This window comes from Otolemur garnettii, unplaced genomic scaffold (genome assembly GCF_000181295.1).
Source record: "Otolemur garnettii isolate 467f Iridium unplaced genomic scaffold, OtoGar3 scaffold00120, whole genome shotgun sequence".
Lineage (NCBI taxonomy): Eukaryota > Metazoa > Chordata > Mammalia > Primates > Galagidae > Otolemur > Otolemur garnettii.
Window position 1 is genome coordinate 5,848,570 of NW_003852515.1, and position 21,542 is coordinate 5,870,111.

At 40.9% G+C, this 21,542-nt stretch overlaps 1 protein-coding gene and 1 pseudogene across 2 annotated transcripts in view; one reads left to right on the forward strand and one right to left on the reverse strand.

The window, feature by feature from the left end:
- The window catches only part of WASF3 (WAS protein family member 3), a 126,464-nt gene that overhangs the window by 46,921 nt on the left and 58,001 nt on the right, over window positions 1-21,542 (reverse strand).
- On the forward strand, window positions 12,129-12,786 carry LOC100951174 (annotated as a pseudogene). The gene has a single exon (XR_001161599.2). The product of XR_001161599.2 is annotated as a 60S ribosomal protein L15 pseudogene (transcript).

A 21,542-nucleotide genomic window follows, 5' to 3' on the forward strand; every position in this document is an offset into this window, starting at 1 on the left:
ACATTACTTCCACCTTCCACAGATGGAAAGAAATGGATCACAGGGAGAAAAAGGAAAAAAATGAGAGAAACAAGAGAAACCAAGACTCTTTTAATAAACCACTCTCTTGGGAACTAATCCACTGCCACCAGAGTGAGAACTCACTCAACTCCTAGGAAGAAATCTATTCATGAGGGGTCCACCCCCAAGATCCAAACACCAAGACCCAAACACCTCCCAGCACGACCACATTGAGGATCGATTTCAACGTAAGTGGCTCGGCAGCCCGTAACACAGTGGTTACAGCACAAACCACATACACCCAGGCTGGCAGGTTTGAACTCAGCCCAGGCCAGCTAAACAATGACAACAATAACCAAAAAATAGCTGGTGTTGTGGTGGAAGCCTACAGTCCCAGGTACTTGGGAGGCTGAGGCAAGAGAATCACTTGAGCCCAAGAGTTTGAGGTTCCTGTGAGCTGTGACTTCACAGCACTCTACTGTGGGTGACATAGTGAGACTCTGTCTCCAAAAAAAAAGAATTTCAACAAACTACTTCCCAACAGCAACAATACTCTAACATTTTTTTCCCCTGACAGACTTTGTTTTATCTGACACTAACTCAGAAATTTAAGAGCAAGGAAGAGGTAAAGGACAAACTATTAGGTCCATCATTACTCTTGAAAACACTTTGCAGTTACAAAAACAAACATGTAATAAACTAGTCACCCACCAACTTAGGTATACCTTTCAATTTTTTTGTTGGAAGAACTACAACCCATTCAAATAATTCTCCAAAGTCAGTCTACATACTAAAAATTAAACAAATATTGGTAACAAAATGTTTATAAGCCTGACAATGAAGTTCACAAACTTGCCACCGTGGTCTTACACTGGCACACTGTACAAACAACTCAGTAAGATTTCATAACCTTGGTCTACCAGTGTCTGAGAGTTGTGTCTGTGTGGACAAATGGCTATGTCTTGCTGAGTGGTGTTCATTATCGTTGTTGTGTGTTTTTATGTGCTATTTCAAGAATGTCAGAGTTTGAATTAAAGCAATGTACAGAAATTAAATTTTGGCAAGAACAGAAGTAAAGACAAGGTCATGTTAATCCAAGTTAATGAAGATAATGCCATGAAGAAAACAGCAGTGTACCAATTGATTAAACATTTTTCTGAGAGGAGAGAAAGTGTTCCTGATGAGAAGTCAGAATGGCCAGTTATAAGCAGAACTGAACTGACCAAAAAAAAATTGCAAAAATCCATTGAATTGTGCATCAAGGCTCGGCCTGTGGCTCAAGCAGCTAAGACGCCAGCCACATACACCTAAGGTGGCGGGTTCGAATCTAGCCCGGACCCGCCAAAACAACAATAAGGGCTGCAACCAAAAAACAGCCGGGCGTTGTGGCGGGCGCCTGTGGTCCCAGCTACTTGGGAGGCTGAGGCAGGAGACTCGCTTGAGCCCAGGAGTTGGAGGTTGCTGTGAGCAGTGAAGCCATGGCACTCTACCCAGAGTGACAGCTTGAGGCTGTGTCTCAAAAAAAAAAAGAATTGTGCATCAAAATCATCAGCTGACCAAACATAGCAGAAACACAGCAGACCAAGTAAACATCAATACAGAAACAATTAGGAAAATCTTAACTGAAAATATTGGCATGAGAAAGGTGTGTGCAAAAATGGGCTCTCACATCACGACAATGCACCAGCTCATGCAGCACTGTCTGTGATGGAGTTTTTAGCCATAAACAAATAACTGTGTTGGAACACCCTCCCTACTCAACTGATCTGGCCCCCAATGACTTTTTTCATTCTCTGAAGATAAAGGAAATATTGAAAGAAGACATTTTGATGACACTCAGAACATCAAGGGTTATACATATGTCAATAGCTTTGATGGCCATTCCAGAAAAAGAGTTCCAAAACTTTTGAAAGTTGGACTAGACACTGGCACTGGGGCATAGCTTCCCAGGGAGAGTACTTCAAAGGTGATCATAGTAATATTCAGCAATTAGGTATGTAGCACTTTTTCTAAATGAGTTCATATACTTAATTGTCAGGGCTTATAAGTATTAGAGGTTACACAGGATGTTAGCATCAGGCATTTCTAGGAAATGTCTCAATTTAATGAGAGACCACCTGGTTCACACAACTATGAACCAGGTTCCAGATACAAATGAAACTGGGCCAGGGCCCTTCCCTAGGAATTTGGGGTAGGGCCAGCTTGGTCTGGGTGCTCTCTTCCACAGTGGAGATTGCTCCACCACACAAAATGGAAAGAATGAAGTAACTGAGAGAATCCAGCAAAGATGAGAGAAAGACAGGGATTCCCCAAAGGCTGTGGTCAATCTCCCTCAGCTCATGGTAGACAGGAGAGCACACTCCCATCTAACCTTCTTGCCTACCCCCTGAAGGGTCAGGCTTGCACTGTGGGTAGATGGCTCTTCCAGCCTCCCCAGCTCCCACCCTCTCTCCCTTAACATAGGTGGTTTCCTTGCAGCTGTGACTCCATCTTGGTGTCTGTTTCTCAGACCCAGACTAACACAATGGCCCTAAGAAGGATGTGAGAAAGCAGGTGGTGAGATGGGAGTTGAGGACTTGCTCATGTATCCTTCTGCAGGGGAGAAGGATGCTGTCCTAGCTGATAGGCAGGGCCACAGTTAGTCCTTGGCACAGGTCATGGCTCAATTGCTAAAGATTTTGCTGGCAGTGACCTGGAAAATGTCCTGGTAGAAGGACATGCCGTGTCAAGCACAATAACACAGACGCCTGGAGGATTCAGAGGGAAAAACAGCAGAATCGGCTAGTAACTGCCAAGCTGTAACTGCTAGTAACTGCCTTGCATAAGGATAATGAAAGACAGAAGCATTGTTAACGGTTAAGTGTGAGCACAACAGGGCCTGATGCTGGGTACAAAGTGGCCCTCACCACAACCCATACTGGAAGGGCTGACAATGGAGAAGAACCATGGGCTAAAGGCCCAACTGTGACTAAGAGTCAGATGCTCCACCAAGGCAGGTGCTGGTATTCAATCTAGGACCTGAAAGAGAAAACCTGGCATCCTGAAAACGGGGACTGGAAATTCCAGATGAATGCCCATGATGTTGTAGAGTTCAAACACCTACCTATAGCCCCCCACCAGGACCCTCTGGGCTTGTACTCACCCAAACTGGAAGAAGCTGCCAAAGCCTCTCCCCTACAGAGGAGCAGGTGCCCTCCCCATCACCCCCACATGTGCTACATGCATCCCTTCTTCCTGGATGCCAAGTTGGTAACAAAAGAAAAATCCCAGCACAAGCCAGCTGTGAAAGTGCCGGGCCTAGAAAAGGAAAGAGATCAACACCATCACGCTGACTGGACAAAACAAGCACAGGTGGCTAGCACACTGGAAGCCTTAGTAAGACACAGCACTCCAGAGGGTGGCAGATAAATCCTATGAAGATTCCAGGTCTGGGGGCCACAGTCAAGTTCTATGGAACCCAGTGGTCTGGGGCATGCTGGGATAAAAGTCTTTTACCCCTGAGTAAAAGACAAATTGTTATATCTTGCAACCCCATGGCTAAGAAGGAAGCCCAGTGCCTGCTGGCTAGTATTCAATCTAGGACCTGAAAGAGAAAACCTGGCATCCTGAAAACGGGGACTGGAGATTCCAGATGAATGCTGCTCTGACCCACAGACTAGGTGACATGGTAGCTGCAGGCTGTGAGTAGGGTCTTGAGCATATGACCCAGCAGACCCAGAAAGTATAGATGTGTCAGAAGTGAAAAAATATATGGAGTTCGTGGTAAGCTCTAGCAACGGAATCGAATGCATGGCCCTGCCAGCACATCAGCGAATGACATGCCCTTTGTCAAAAGCTCTTGGTGTATTACCAGGACCTAGCAGTGGCCATGGGGCATCAAGGGCCGGGGCAGCCAAAGTGCCCCCAAACAAGGTGAGTTCTGTTAGCCAAGTTATCAATTAAAACTAGTAGCAGTCCATCATGAGATGGAAATGGGATATCCCAGATCAAGCCAGAGCAGAACCAGAGAGCGTAAGTGAGTCCTACAAGTAGGAAGTTCAGACCTCCAAGTTACCCCAGAGCTGCAGTGCCCCTTTCCTGCTTTGTCCCAGGGTGGCAGCAGACTGGTATGACTGGCTGAAGAAGAGGGAAAGCCCAACCCTGGTTTTTAGACGGTCAGCTTAGCACATGGGTGCAAGCAGACAAAGACCATGGCTGCCCTACAGCGGCATTTGGGGACTGCCCTTGGAGACAGTGGAGAGGAAAACCAGCAGGCAGAGCTTTGGGTAGCACACTAGTGCATACGCTTTGTGCAGACTGAGATGTAGCCTGAGCTGAAAATGAACACAGATGCCTGGGCAGGAGCCAACATCCTGGTTTATGGTCAGGGGACTGGAAAGAGAAGAAGTGGAAGTTAAAAGACAAGACGGTGCAAATAGAGGGAGGTGGGCAGAAATCAGGAGTGGGCATAGTGTGAAGACTTCTGCATCCTCCACTGGAGAAGTACCCACCACAGAAGGGGCACTGGACACAAAGTGACCAAAACCCAGCAGCCTGCCTCATCAGTCTATTCAGAAGTATTAGTCCAATGGATCCTCACGTGTCATGTATTTGACCAGGGGACCCGCTTTACACTGGAAGACACCAAGTGTGGGCCCATGAATGGGATTCATCAGTCATATCACATCCCAGACTACCCAGAGGCAGCCACCCCCCAATACTGGGAAAGTCTCTCAAGGCACACCAAAGCACCAGCTCAAAAGTCATTCCAAAAAGATACATGCACCCCACAATGCAGTGTATTTATGAAACCAGAGACCTCAATGGTGATGTGACCCCAAGGAGAAGGATACATAGGATTAGGAGCCAAAGGGTGTTAGCAAGAAGGGCCCACTTAGTACCACCACCAATGACCCTTGGGAGTCTGTGTGCTTCCTCTCCCTGCCCTAGTAGACTCTGCAAGGTTGGTGTTGTAACATAGGGCTGACTCTTGCCAAGGACAGGGCAAAGGTCCCACTGAACTGCAAGTCCCATGGCCACTATGGTACTCTGGACTCATTTTACCATGGACCACAAAATGAGAACAAGTGACCATGCTGGCAGAGAAAACTGACTCGGACCAACCAAAGGAGGTAGGACTGAATTCACATGAACAGGGCAGGAAAGAACCCAGGTGATCCCTGCAGGATCCCCTGCACGGGTAATCAATCTCACTTTGGAGTCCGCTCCTAGGAGGATCCAGATCATCATCGCCAGGACTTTTCTTCCACCAGGTGCTCACCTCTGTACTGCACCTGATGACACACCCTGGCATGTCTAACTTAGTACTGCAGACTCTTCCTCAGGGAGGCAGGGGGTGTGAGGAATGGTTCTCTGCACTTTTTTTGGAAAAGTTTCTTCACAGAACAATTTTGTGTTCTCTTTTGCGGAGACCCTGGCACAGGACTTGAGTTCTAATTTCTCCTTAACAAGTTTGTTTTGCTTTCTTACTATCTGGAGCCCCAAGCAGATGGCATGCTATTTCTCAGGGTTGGTGAGCACAGTTTTTCTATTCAACTTTTAAGGGTTTTGACAACCCCTAATCTTAGTGTTTATTCTGAAATCTTGGTTCTAGCTCATTACATGAGGTTAACCCAAGACATATTCTGTATGAGGACAGCATTAAACCCTCACTATGGGCTCTGAGCATCCCATCTTCAATTCCCTCAGCTCCTAACACTTAGGAAAAGATAGCTGACTCTTTCAAACATGACAATGTTTTAAAATACACACATGTAAACCTATTCTGTTATATTTTTTCCGACATTAGTATTTATAGCAACTAGAGTAGCTAATTTTATTTCCTACTGTCAGTTGTGAGAAATACTCTTAAGGATTCTTACTCACCATTTTAGTCTTCTGTTCATTACTGGACCACCTGCCACATTTCACTGTCCCCACAGCCCACCCCATTACGTCCTCAAACGTATTTTGAACAAACAAACAGTAACATATACCAACTCTGAGTAGGTTTGGGTGAAAAACCAAAAGGGAGAACAGATGACTAGCAGATAACGAAACAGATATTGAAGATATTAGTTACAGGAAAGAGGGTAGACAATGTTGAATAGAGAGCAATAAATGTGCACTCTACTCTAATTTATATATTACCTTATCAAAATAACTCCATGAGTCCCTGTGCATAAGTAATATTAATGACACCTTCCCTACTTTCCTTACAGTCTGTTGACAGGGTCACATAGTAATGTGTGATAAGTGTAGTCCCTAACCATTTTGGCACCAGAGACTGGTTTTAGGGAAGATAATTTTCCCACAGATGGGCAGGGTGTGTCAGAGGGATGCTTTGGGGATGATTCAAGCCCATTACCTCCACCTCATATCATCAGACATTAGATTTTCATAAGGGACGCCAACCTAGATCCCTTGCATGTGCAGTTTATAGTAGGGTTCCTGCTCTATGAGAATCTAATGCTGCCATGATCCAACAGGAGGCAGAGCTCAGGTGGTGATGCAAGTGATGGAAAGTGGCTGTAAATACAGATGAAGCTTTGCTTCCTGGACCACTGCTCACCTCCTACTGTGCCCAGTTCCCAACAGGCCACAGACGCGTACCAGTCCACAGCCCAGGTTTTTGGGACCACAATGCTAAGCTAAATAAACAAACTATAAAACATTAATATTAATTTAATTTTAATTAATATTATATTCATTACTAAAATAGCATTTTCCCTCTAATTTTATTTACTGTACAATTAAACTAAACCTAAATTTTTCCTCTAGTTTTATTTATTGTCCAACTAAATGCCTGAACACTGGCACTGTGTAAATACCAATCAAGAGAAGAAGGAATAAGTGTATTAATATCAAATACTGACCTTCTCCACGTGGTACTCTTCTAAAATGATTAAAAGATTTCAAAATCATATCAATGTGCTTTCTATTTTCAGCCAATTCTCCTATCTTCCAATTACTTATTTACCCTCTTTTTAAAATCTCACATACTGAAACTCTTACATTTTCCTATAATGTGAATTAGAATGTTCTATTCTAAAAAAGTTACAGAAGCAATTCAACAAATGCTTAAAACGTCTGAAGTTCTTTGAATGTCCCATCCCATATCCATTCCTGTCTCTGGTGAGCCCCCTGCAAAGTCCTTTCTCTGTGATGAGCAGTCATCTTAGTAATCCAAATAACTGGTAAATCTTTCTGATATTTGTTAAATGATTTTTAGTTTAATTCCACTGTGTTCAAAGGACATGCTTTGTTATGACTTTAAATTTGTTGAGATTTGTTTTATGGCCCAGCAAATGGCCTGGCTTGGTGAATGTTACACATGTGAAATGCATATTCAGCTGCACTGACTACACTATTGAAATCTTACTTAACTAATTGTCAATATGCTTGTTCTACCAATTCTTCACAGAAGAGGTGTTACAGATTTGCACTAAAATGTTTATTGCAGTTAAATTCATAATTGCCAAGTTGCGGAAGCAACCTAAGTGCCCATCAACCAATGAATGGATCAACAACTGTAGTGTATGTACACCATGGAATATTATTCAGCCATTAAAAAAGATAGAGACTTTATATCTTTTACATTTATCTGGATGGAGATGAAATATATTCTTCTTAGTAAAGCATCTCAAGAATGGAAAAATAAATATCCAGTGTACTCCATACTAATATAAAATCAATATATAAATAATTACATGCTGGTAAGAACAATAAAACACTATTATAGTTTTATTTTACCCCCAACAGTTTGGGGGTAGAGGGAAGCAGGAGAGGGGAGAGGGGAAGATGTTTGGCAAAAGGAGGGAGGGCAGGAGGTGGGATCTCACCTAATGTGTACATTATGAGGGTGTGTAACACGCCCTCTGAGTGAGGGGCTCTTCTACAAATGGAACTTTACCCTGGAAGTGAGAATAATGTAACGTAAATATTGTACCCTCACATTAATTTGAATAAAGTTAAAAAATAATAAATCCTCTAGGAAAAAAAAAAAGAAGATAAGTTGTTAAAGATGTTAATAATAATTATGTATTTGTCAACTTCTCCCCTGGATTTTCTCAGCTTTTGTATGTAGTGTGAAGATTTGTTCTTGAATGTATCCATTTAAGATTATTATATATCTTCTTGGTAAAAGTGACCCCATTATAGTTATGTAAGAGCCCATTTACCCCTAATAATCTCTATTCAAAAGTCTACTTTGATATTAATGCATTTATTCCTTCTTTTCTTCTCTTGATTGGTATTTACACAGTACACCATTTCCATCTACTTTTGGCCTATCTATGTCTTTATATTTAAAGTAAGTTTATTTGAGACAGCATCTTGTTAGGTCTTGCCTTTTTATCCAATCTCACAATCTTTAACTTCTAATTGGGGTGTTTAGATCATTTATATTTAATGTAATTGTTGGTATATACTTCTGAACCTTCTGTTAGGCCCATCTGTTCATTTTCTTTATAAAATTCAGTTTTAGCAAAGAACTCTCCTAAGTACATTGAGTGAGCAGCCCCTTCTTCCTTACAATTTGATCATCTTTCATATCTGATCTGGTTCTTTGCCCTCTGCCATTCCCCAGGTGATGTCTGATCACCCTGGCCTATCTTCAACAAGAATCCTGTTAGGTTTTAGTTAAAATGTCCCTTGACGTTTCCACTTAGCAATTCTCCATCCACTGGCCCCATACTGCTCCATGGCTGTATATTCCCACTTGCCAAAGCCATATTCAGAGCTGAGCTCAATCTCTCTTCCCCACTCCAAAGGGTCTTATACTTGTAGAAGTGGTCCTGAAGAAAGTCTCCTTATTGTGCATAGTATCATTTTATAATTTTTTCTTTAACACATTTTGTTAATGATTTTCCATTTGTCCCTTCCAGTCTTTGCTCCAAAAGCTCCTTTTTCTATCTTCTTTTATCATTTTTTATTATGTCATTTTATTCTATAACTGGTCTTCATTTATGTTTTTATTATTTCCCCCTAGTAGCTGACCTACAGCTTACAATGTGTATTTTTAACTTAAGACAACTGCCTTCAAATAATACTAAATTATACCATGCCTACTGTGAGAACAATAGAGTGATGATTAATTGATTAATTTATGTGTCAATTTGACTGGGCTGAGAGATGCCCAAATAGCTGGTAAAACATTATTTCTGGGTGTGTCTGTGGGGATGTTTCTGCAATCAGCAGACTGGGTAAAAAAGATACACTCTTGAGCATCATCTAACCCACAGAGAGCCCCAACAGAACAAAATGGTTGGAGAATGAATTCTCTCTCTCTTCTTAAGCTGGAATGTCCATCTTGTCCTGCCCTCAAACACTGCAGCTCACACCTTCAGCTTCTAAGGTTTACACCAGCACCCCCATTCAAGCCCTGGGTTCTCAGGCCCGCAGCCTTAGACTGGGAGTTTTGCCATGAGCTCCACAGGTTCCCCAGCCTTTGGATGCCGACTAAAGCATACCATTGCTTTTCTGGGTCTCTAGTTTGCAGGCAGCAGGTTGTATAGGACTTCTCAGCATCCATAGTTGTGTGAGCCAGCTCTGATGATAAACTCCACTTAAACATCTATACATAGCCTGCTGGTTCTGTTTCTGCAAAGAACCCGAATACAAATAGCATATTTCCATTTTCTTCTTCTATGTTTTGTCCTATGTTGCTATATATTTTACTTTGTATGTTATAAACTCACAATACTTTGTTAATGTTTTTGCTTTAGACAGGCAATTATAATACAAAATAATTAAAAATAAGAAAAAATACAACTAATAGGCTCAGCACCTATAGCACAGTGGTTATGGTGCCAGCCACATACACTGAAGTTGGCGGGTTTGAACCCAGCCCAGGGCCAGCTAACCAACAATGACAACTGCAACAAAAAATAGCCGGGCATTGTGGTGGGCACCTGTAGTTCCAGCTACATAGGAGGCTGAGGCAAGAGAATCGCTTAAGCCCAAGAGTTTGACGTTGCTGTGAGCTGTCATGCCACAGCACTCTACCAAGGGCAACATAGTGAGACTCTGTCAAAAAAAAAAAAAAAAAAAAAGAAGAAAAAAATACGACTAATATATACAAACTTTTTAAAACATTTCTTTGTTTAGATCCAAATTGCCACCTGATGCCCCTTCTACCTAAAGAACTTCCTCTTAGCTCCTACACTGCAGATGTCTGGTAATAAAGTCCCATGGCTTTTGTTTGCTGAAAAATTATCCATGTTGCCTTCATTTTAAAAAGATATTTTTGCTAGGTATAGAATTCTGGATTAATAGGGTTTGAGTTATTTTTTTCCTTTTTCTGTTTTGGTACTTTAGTGATATTCCATGTCTTCATAACTCTGATAGTGTCTGACAAGAAGTTTGATAATATTCTTACCTTTGTTCTTCTCTTTGTAATGTTTCATTTTACTGTGGCTGCCTTCGAGATTTTCTTCTTTATCCTGGGTATTATAGCAACTTGATCCCGGTGTCTCTAGAATGGGGAGGGAGTGGAGTGTCTTCTTTAGTTAAAATCCTTAGGGTTCTCTGAGATTTTTGGATATTTGTCTTTCATTATTTGTTTGCTATCTTTCATGAATTCTGAATAACTGAAAGCAACCGTCTCTTCTAGTGTTGCTTTTGAATGGTATCTTCTCTCTTTTCCTTCTGAGTTTCCAAGTACATGTAGATTAGACTATGATAATGTTCCGTAGTTCTTAGGTTCTCTGCTCTGGGTACTCTCTTCCCTTTTCTCACCTCTTTTTGTTTCATTTTTTTCTTTTAATGTTCTATTGATTTAGCTTCAACTAGTTGATCCTTTTCTCAGCTACGTACACTTTGCAGACAGAACTGACTCATGCTTTCCTTTCCAGTGGCTTCCATTTAATTCTTTAAAAAAAAAAATTCCATCTCTCTGTTGATACTGTCCCATAGGTCCATGTGTGTTTTCTACTTTTCCCACTAGACGCTTTAATACATGGGTCACTATGAAAGTTTTGAGACAGACTATTATAGTTCATTACTTCACTTCCAAGAAACACAGTCAACAGCATCCTTTCTGATTTACCTGAGTAAGCCGGCTTATCAGTGTTTGCAGAGAGGGCATCATTTGTTTCTATCTGAACAGAATTTATACTTCTTGATTTTTATTTATTTCCGAACTTTTATAATGACCTGTGTGCATTAAAGTCCCTGTCTGATAGTTCCCATATATGTTATCTGTATTTCTATTTCCATTGATTGCTTTATCTTTTGATTTACAACAGGTCGTTTTTCTTATCTTTTTTTTTTTGGAGATAGGGTCTCTATTGCCCAGGTTGGAGTGCAGTGGCACAATGACAGTCACTGCAACCTCAGACTCCTGGGCTCAAGCAACCCTTCTGCTTTAGCTTCCCAAAGCGACAGTTACACACATGAGCTACCACACCCGGTCTCTTGCCTTTATTATCTAATAATTTTTTGCTAAATGCTGAACATCACTTATAAAACAGTAGAGACTAAGTAAATAGTACTTCTGCCCAAAAAATGGGCTTTTATGATCTCTGGCAGGCCATTACTAAGAAGAATTGAGTCAACCCAGTCAGTGTTGCTATCTGATACATCACAGCATCAAAACCCCCTGGCCATGGCTGTTACCTTGTGTCTAGTACACCAGATTTTTTTCAATGTTCCTGGGCCTGCGCTGCAATCCCTTCACTGGTATCACAAAGGTGACTCAAATTCTTCTCCACACTTTCGCTCCCCAGAGATGACTACTATTGCTATGTTACCAGGTGCAGACTCCTTGATTCCACTGGTCCGGCCTAAATCTTAGGAAAGAAAGACATGTGTATCTGGATCTCAAAGTGGAGCCTCCTCACGTTCTGTGGCTCTCTTCCCCATGGCAATTAAACTCTGCCTATGTCCCCATCTTGGGCATTAGAGCATTCCTGCCCCTCGTGCAGGCAGAGGCAGACCTTTGCTTTGCCTCAGTAAAAAATCATGGGCCTAAAAGGTTGTTTTGCTTTTACTACTACCCTTTGTCTCTAAAGCAAAGGATCTTGTTGGTCATAGGGAGCGTAAAAGGTTTCCTAGTTGTCTGTCAGAAGTAGATCTTTGGGAGCGCAAAAGAGATTGTGGGAGAGAGGCTCATTCCTTTCCGTCTGGCGGCAGCCATCAGGTGAGCCAAGATGGGTGCACACAAGTACATCCAGGAGCTGTGGAGGAAGCAGCAGTCTGATGTGATGCGCTTTCTTCTGAGGGTCCACTGCTGGCAGTACCGCCAGCTCTCTGCGCTCCATAGGGCTCTCCACCCCACCTGGCCAGATAAAGCGCGCAGACTGGGATACAAGGCTAAGCAAGGTTATGTCATATACAGGATTTGTGTGCGCCCTGGTGGCTGCAAACGCCCAGTTCCTAAGGGTGCAACCTATGGCAAGCCTGTGCATCATGGTGTTAACCAGCTAAAGTTTGCTCGAAGCCTTCAGTCTGTTGCTGAGGAGTGAGCTGGACGCCACCGTGGGGCTCTAAGAGTCCTGAATTCTTACTGGGTTGGTGAAGATTCAACATACAAATTTTTTGAGGTTATCCTCATTGATCCATTCCATAAAGCTATCAGAAGAAATCCTGACACCCAGTGGAACACCAAACCAGTCCACAAGCACAGGGAGATGTGTGGGCTGACATCTGCAGGCCAGAAGAGCCGTGGCCTTGGAAAGGGCCATAAGTTCCACCACACTATTGGTGGTTCCCGCCGCGCAGCTTGGAGAAGACACAACACTCTCTAGCTCCACCGTTACCGCTAATATAAGTAATGTTTGTAAAATTCAAAACCTAATAAACAATTTAGGACAAAAAAAAAAAAAAAGTAGATCTTTGCTGAATTCTACAAGCTAGAGGGTCTGCTGCCTTCTCTCTCTTTTGTGTCATGGGAGAGAAGACTCTGGGGAAGCAGACTTTACATCATGCTCATCACCCAGGGGCAGCTCAGGTTAACTCCCACAGGGCTATACCACCAAGGGAAGTTCTGTCTAGGTTCCATGCTTGCTGCTAATACAGGGTGGCCATAAAGTTCGTGTGCGATTTAAAACGGCTGTCTATTTTAAATTACACACGAACTTTACAGCCACCCTGTATTTCTCATGAGCACCCCAGTGGAGGCTTGTAGAAAAGAGCTATGAGTAAGTGTAAATTCCCCTTGTATCTAGGCACTTAGTTATTCAAACATAAGAATTCATTACAATTTTTGCTAATTTATTCTCATGCACTTGTGTGTGGTGGCCACATGTCCACTCTGTTCTCTGCTAAATGTAAAACAGCTCAAGTGTCCATCTCCCCTCAAGCAAACTTGCTGCTGCTCTGTGGGATTTAAGAAGAGTTACTGATTTGTAAATCATCTGGCCTTTTCTCTTTCTTAAAATAAAAGCAATTCTCTCTTACATACTAACTGGAAGGGAAACTCCATCATCACAGTAATACTAACAATAACATAGGCGCTCCTTCATTTGCTAAGACTTTTTTTATGAAAAAGAAAAAACAGTAAATTAATATTCCTGATGAATGAACATGTGAGTATATTCTAAAATTTTGTGTATACCAACCTCAAAGTGAAAAAACTATTTTGGAAAGAAAACAACACCGCAACTATCATATTAGCATTATGATAATGCTTTCATACACAAAATATACTTTAATGGGCCATAAAAATTACATTGAAACCCACAACTGTGATCACTCCCCAGTCTATACTGCAATACAGAAAGTGTTGATGGGATGCAGAGTAACATATTAACTGCACTAAGTCCTTAGTAGATATTTTAAAACTACACTCCTGATAGAGCTGGCCAAGTGTACGGTATTAACTAAACAGATTTTGTGGTGGATTTCTTTCTCCACTTTGCAGCTGTAAAGACTATCCTGTGAGTTTCAGAACATCCACATGTTTGCAGAACATGACAGTGTTAATGATTCTGTCTTTTCTATTTCTGATGCGCCAGTAACCTTTGCTCTGATTGCTGCACACCAGGCAATTAGAGTATAGTGCGTGGCAGAGCTAAATCATGTGGTACAGGCTCTATTATACACACAAAACTGAACGTGTGCATTCTGCAGATGTTTGGCTTTTTAATCATTTTTACCTGTATGTCTGAGTCTTGCCCTTAGAATGAAAGTGATCCAAGCAGAAGTGAACCTGTAGCAATGCCCAAACAGAGTGAGTGACACAATGCTGGCCCAAGCCCTCTCTTACTCTTCCCCTCACCAGACCCTTTTCATTTTGAAGGGCAAGGGTCCAGCTGCCTGACTCAGTTTTACAGTATCCTGCTTAGAGTCAAGTGTCTATTGACACTCCACAGAAGATAGTCACTAATAACATTACATTCCCATAGCCAAAGGAAGGGCCTGGGTTTCTTACGTTCCCAACCAGTCATACTGTTTGAGCCACATTGCCTTACCTCATCTTTTTTTTCTTAAGCTTCAGATGACAGTTGTGATCTGAGGGGAGGGGAGCAAGGAAGACAGCATAAAGTATAATTAGTACCATTTTACTGGGACAAATGCTTACATTTTGCTCTCTGGAACGCAGTCTGCTGTTTCTGCAGATTAACAAGACACTAAAGTAGGGTGAAGCAACTGGATTAGGGACTGGGGGTCTGGGTTCTAGTCCTCATTCGGCTACTGACACGCATGACCCTGTGCAAGGCTCTTCATCAAGCTAGGCCTCAGTTTCCCTCCTGAAAAGCAGATCTGCTCTCTTGGGTTCCCGCCAGCTCTCCTGTGCTTTGTTTTCTTTCAGTTAGACATTCAGCTGGCTTTCAGAAATTGCCATACTGCACTCCCAACATTCAGTGTGCTGCTTCCTCATGCTTTAGCCAGCGGAGACACAAAAATTAAACCGACACAACAAAATCCCCTTCCTCAAGGAGTTAACGGCTATGAGAGAGAGAGATGTATAAATGAAGTTGCAGCACAGTGCGACGAGTACTATGTGAGAGGTTTTTCTCAAACTTGGAAATTAAAACACAACGAGAAACACTGTTCTCAGTGGCCGGTAAGGAGATAACACTGTAACCCTGAACTGGAGCACCACACCTGGCACATAAAACTACTCCACAAACATTAAAGGGTGGGAGAAAGGGTGTTGAAGACTCAGAAGTGGCATTCCACTGTTTAAAAATTCCATGGTCTTTGCTATACAGCCCCCTCAAAATGCAGAATTACATCTATGGAATAACATAGTGATATATCTGAAAAGTCTTTGTCAACAAGTACCTATTTTTAAAGGACATTCTAGAAATGAGAAGTGATAGTCTGCCTTCTGTGGGCCACAAAATGGCATCTCAAGACACTGCGAGTGGAAGGTAACATGGTTCTAACTGAAAAGGCAGGTCAAGACTTCTCTCCACCGGGTTTTCACTAGTGCCTGCCTGTCTTGCAGCACCTCTGTTCTAAGAAGAAACTGCAAAGCCAGGAAAAGTGAAGAAAAACAATCCATCACACGCAGGCATCAGCAGAGCCAAGAGGGGAGCCTGCTGGAGGTGAACCAGTCTCTGCTCTGCCCTCCCCTCCTGGGTGTCAAGACTGTTCTACAACTGGCCATCATTTATTTCTAAGTATCTACACTTAAACTGACCTTTACACTGTTTTGACCATTTTATTTTGGCCTTTTTTTTTTTGAGACAGAGCCTCAAGCTATCTGCCCAGGTAGAGTGCCGTGGCATCACAACTCACAGCAACCTCCAACTCCTGGGCTCAAGTGCATATCCTGCCTCAGCCTCCCAAGCAGCCGGGACCACAGGCGCCCACCACAACGCCCAGCTATTTTTTTGTTGCAGCCGTCATTGGTGTTTAGTGGGCCCGGGCTGGATCCGAACCCCCCACCTTAGGTGGATGTGGCTGGCGCCTTAGCCACTTGAGTCACAGGCGCTAAGCCTTATTTAAAAGTTAAATAAATTACTAAGTTCCTATTAGACGTAAAATATTTTTAATCTATTCATATTTTATTTCTAAGTCCCTTTATTAGCCCAAGTGTCCATCTAACCAGATATTCAGTACATCTGGGACTAAAGAATATATTTAATATTTGATCCTACATCTGTTTTATATTCCTTTGTTGTGCATAAGAATTTATTCCAAGTCGTGTTACTAACCTAGGAACCACAGATGCGCTTTTACCAGCAACTATTTTCCTTCCCTGTTTTGACCAGCCAGACAAAAATAATCTTTGCAATAAAGTATTTTTTTAAAGATAAATAGAACCTAGGAGATCTAGACCAACTTTACAATCAAAGATCTTTACAATCAAAGATCAAGACAAAGAGACCCAAAATCTTCTGGATGATGGAATAGACACTAGAATTTCAGACCACCACTTCCACTGGTACTTTACCCACCACGCCCCCAGTTATAAATGTGTTCTACAGGTCCCACTTGTATATGCCAACAGGCCAAGGCTGCTTCATTTCTGTGTCTTACCAAAGTATAAAAGCAGGGATAGAGAAAACTGTCTGCTTTGGTACCTAAGCAATCCTTGACTTCTAATAGAATTCATTCTCATATCCTCTATCCCTCAGGTCCCCACCCAATCCTCCATGCAGCTGACCATCTGTCTTGAATAGTTAGTTTGGACTAAGATGGAAAGAACTGGTCTCTACCTCTGAGCTTCCATTTATATCAGATATTTTATTATTCTAGTAAAGAGATGGTTTTGTCTGGTCGCTCAACTCCTGATACTGCCTTGGTGCTGACTATGTGCATAAGCTTTAGACATCCTATCCCATTCTGTTTTGCACTTTCAATATCCTGGACATTTTATAATATGACTGGCCTTTGGTTAACCATCATATAGACGTAGGTGTTTGGAATCTACCCTACTTCCCAACCCAGGGAAACATTCCATCCAGATCTCTGCAGACCATGATTCAATAAGACACTTGATAACTCAGATTCCATTTGATGTCTACCAGGAAACTATACACTTAGAACTAGATTATCTACCCAGTCTCTCAGGATACTCAAAAAAATGTTGCTATCTCTGAGTAAGCTAAGGAAAACTACAGTTTAACATGATCTTTGGGTAAAGAAGGGCAAACATTTTTCCTTGGTTTGGGATTATACATAATTTATTCTTCTCTGTAGGCTAAGAAACATGCTAAGCATATTTCTATAACCAGGGTGTATATGGTATGTATATGTGCATAATAGCTCGTGTATAAGAAATCATTTCAAAAGTTATATATTTTAAACTGGAGGACAAAGACAGAAACAAATCTAAGTGAAGAGAATAAACAGGGCACCTAGTCTAGACTTCTCCTTTGGTTTAAAATCTGCAAAAATGACAAAAAGATGTACATTTAAAATACAAAGGGTACCCAAAAAAGTGAATACATATTTTAAGAGATTTTATTGGAAATAAAATCAATCATTCCTAAAAACTGAATGAACTGCAAGTAAAGTGGGTGTGCATAGCGTGTGTGGGTACACTTGATAAATAACTGTACCTTCAATTCAACTGTGAAAAGTAATACATAGATAACATCTCTTTTTTTTTTTTTTTTTTTTTTGAGACGGAGCCTCAAGCTATCCCCCTGGGTAGAGTGCCATGGCATCACAGCTCATAGCAACCTCCAACTCCTGGGCTCAAGCGAATCTCCTGCCTCCGCCTCCCAAGTAGCTGGGACCACAGGCGCCCGCCACAACGCCTGGCCATTTTTTGGTTGCAGCCATCGTTGTTTGGCGGGCCTGGGCTGGGGATTCAAACCCGCCACCTTAGGTGTATGTGGCTGGCGCCTTAGCCGCTTGAGCCACAGGCGCCGAGCCGATAACATCTCTTAAAGTATGTACACACTTTTTTGGCACCCTACCCTCTGTATGTACAATACTACAAGACTATAAATGATAACCTCCAAAAGTTGAATGACAACAGGATCATTAAAGAAAGAAACCATGTACCAAAAATATGGCAGTAAGAGCTGTGACCATCAGCACATGTGGCTGGAGAGCCATAATGAAAAGACCCAGGCAATTCACATCAAAGATACAAACAGTAGCCAACCAAAATGCTGCCAAATTGCCCACCAAAAGAGTATACCATTCAATAAAAAGTACTATCTATTCCTCTATGCATATGAATATGTGTATGAGCATACCAAAAGTCTAGAAGGAAACATTCCAAATTCATAACAGTAAGTTACCTTGACAGGGAGGTGAAACTCAAAAGGGGCACTTTAATCACAAGTGTATTTACAGTTTTTTAAAGATTAATATAGTCAGCTGGGTGCAGTAGTTCACAACTCCTAGAACTCTGGGAGTTTAAGGTTAGTGGACTGCTTGAGCTCAGGAGTTCGAGACCAGCCTAAAAGCAAGACCTCATCTCCCTCTACTAAAAATAGAAAAATTAGCAAGGAGCTTGTAGTCCCAGCTACTTGGGACCTGAGGCAAGAAAGATTACAGGAACCCCGGAGTTCAGGTACTTGAGCCTGGGCGATAGAGACTGTCTCAAAAAAAATAAAATAAGAGTATTATAGACAGGTGTTATTTGTATAATCAGTGTTTTAATTTAGTATAAATAACTGAAGATACTGATGTACCAATAACAAACCATTATAGAAAAAAACTAATAAAGTCAGCTGTTTTGATCACTATAGAACTGTAGTATAACCAGTAACCTGGTAACATGATGTCTCCAGATTTGTTTTTATTTCTAAGAATTATATTGGCTATTTGGGGCTTTTTTCTGATTCCATATAAAACAAAGTACTATTTTTTCAAGTTCTTTGAAGTATGACATTGGCGCCTTGATGGGGACTGCATTAAATCTGTAGATTGCTTTGAGTAGTATGGACATTGTAACGATGTCGATTCTTCCCAATCATGAGCATGGTATGTTTCTCCATTTGTTAACACCTGCTATTTCTTTTCTCAGGGTTTCATAGTTGTCTTTATAAGGATCTTTCACATCCTTTGTTAGATATTTCATCTTCTTTGGTAGTAATGTAAAAGGAATAGAGTCTTTGATTGTATTCTCAGCTTGACTATTGCTACTGATTTGTAGGTATTGATCTTATATCCTGAGACACTGCTATATTCCTTGATCCCTTTTAAGAGCCCCAGTTGAGTCCCTGGGGCTTTCCAGATAGAAGATCGTGTCATCTGCGAATAGCGAGAGTTTGACTTCCTCTGTCCCCATGTGAATACCCTTGATCCCCTTCTTTTGCCTGATTGCAATGGCCAGGATTTCCAGGACTATGCTGAATAGCAGTGGTGATAATGGGCATCCTTGTCTAGTTTCAGATCTGAGTGGAAATACTTCTCTATTCAATACGATAATGGCTGTGAGTTTGCTGTAGATGGCCTCTATCAGCTTAAGAAATGTCCCATCTAAAACTATCTTCTTAAGTGTCTGCACTGCTGGTGGGATTTCAAACTAATACAACCTTTATGGAAAGAAGTATGGAGAGTCTTCAAAGAACTCAAAGTTGACATTCCACTTGATCCTGCAATTCTATTTGTAGGTATCTACCCAAAAGAACAAAAATCATTTTACCAAAAAGACACTTGCACTAGAATGTTTACTGCAGCCCAATTCGTAATTGCCAAGTCGTAGAAGCAACCAATCCATGAATGGATTAACAAATTGTGGTATATGTATACCATGGAATACAATTCAGCCATAAAAAAAGATGGAGACTTTACATCTTTTATGTTTACCTGTATGGAGTTGGAACACATTCTTCTTAGTAAAGTATCTCAAGAATGGAAAAAAGTATCCAATATACTCAATACTATTATGAAACCAATATATAAACACACACTCAATGATAAAATACAAATATAGTCTAGAAAAAAGGAAGAGGAGGGAGAAGGGAAGGGAGGGGAGAGGGCGATTGGTGGGAGGAAGGAAAGCATTTGGTGGGATCTCACCTTATGCGTACAATACAAGGGCATATTTCAAAATAACTCAGAGTAAATTTTAAATGTCTTACCATAAAAAATAAGTAAATGAGGTGAAGGCTATGTTAATCATTTTGTTTTAAGCATTCCACATTGTATATCAAATCATCACAATATACCCCATAAATGTATATAGTTATGATTTTAATTAAAAATGAATTAAAAAACAAAAAAAATTTTTTTAAAGGCACTAATAGTAGCCTTCTAAATATTTACAATAAATGTTAATGAACTCACCTATTAACAGCTAAGACTTATATAATGTACTAATCACAGTAAAGAATTTTACATATATTAACTTATTTAGTTTTTTTTAAAAAAATAGAAACCATTAATATGTCCATTTTATGGGGAAGAAACTAAGCCACCAATAGTTAAGAAAATGTGAGTAATACCACACTACTAGTTTATGGCATCCTAAGTAGACTCAGAGACCATGTTCTCACCACTCCAACAAAGTCTCCACTAAAATGAAAACAATGCACAAACTAAATTATTCCCCCCAAAATTCAGTATTTTGAAAGTATATCTAAAATGAAATAATCAAGAAGGATAAAAATGAAGAGACTACCCTCCCTCCACTCACCCTCTCTCCTCTCCTCTCCCCTCAAGTTCAGGGAGGGTATTTGGCAAGATCTCACCTAATGTACACAATGCAAGGGTACATTTTAAAACAACTAAGAATATATTGTAAATGTCATAGCACAAAAATAAGTAAATGAGGTGATGGTTATGTTAATTAGTTTGACTTAAGCATTCCACGTTGTGTATCAAATCATCACACTGTACCCCATAAACGTATACAGTTAACGATTTAATAAAAATTAAGTTAAAAAAATTAAAAGACTAAAAAGATAACCCCAGGCAAATGTTAAAAACAAAAATGGGGCAGGTTCTAAGAAAGAATAGGAACTCCAGGTAAAGAATAAAAATGGAGGTCAACATATCTTTCGTATTTAATAGGTTAAAAAAACATTAAAAATGATGATCATGGACCTACATTACCCTTTGTGTAGAAGGCCCAACATACTTTACTCAGAAACCAACAAACAAAAGTGAGATTTGAATAACACAATTAACAAGTTTTACTTGCTAGTTATTTTAAATATTGTGCATAAAAGCGAGAATGCATACTCTTGTCCAAAAAAATATACAGGAAAAGTTTAAAAAAAAAAAAAAAAGACCAGAAATTAGGTCACACACACACACAAAAAAATCAACAAATTTAAGAAAGTTGAAATTACATACTAATGTACTATTCTAATACAAGTGAATTAGAAATCAGTATTTAAAAATTAGGGGATGCTGATAAGTTGTGTTCGGCATTTTCATTATTAAATCCAAATCCCTGTTCGGGCTCCTGACAAGTTACCTTGGAGTGCAGAGTGCCTCAGGCTAGGCCTAAACTGCTTGGACTGTGCCCCAGGGAAGTCAAATCAATAGTGATCAAAATGGGAATGACAGATCTCCAAACTGGAGAGAAGGAGCTAAATATCCCTGCCAGACAAACATAATTACTAATCACTAATTAGGGGTTACTTCCATCCTGAACGGGGGCCCCAGGGGGAAACTCTCCCATAGGGGTTAATTTGTATACAAGTATCTGAGAAGCTCGCCCTCCAAAAAGAGAATATAAAGTAAGAACCCTGAGGAAA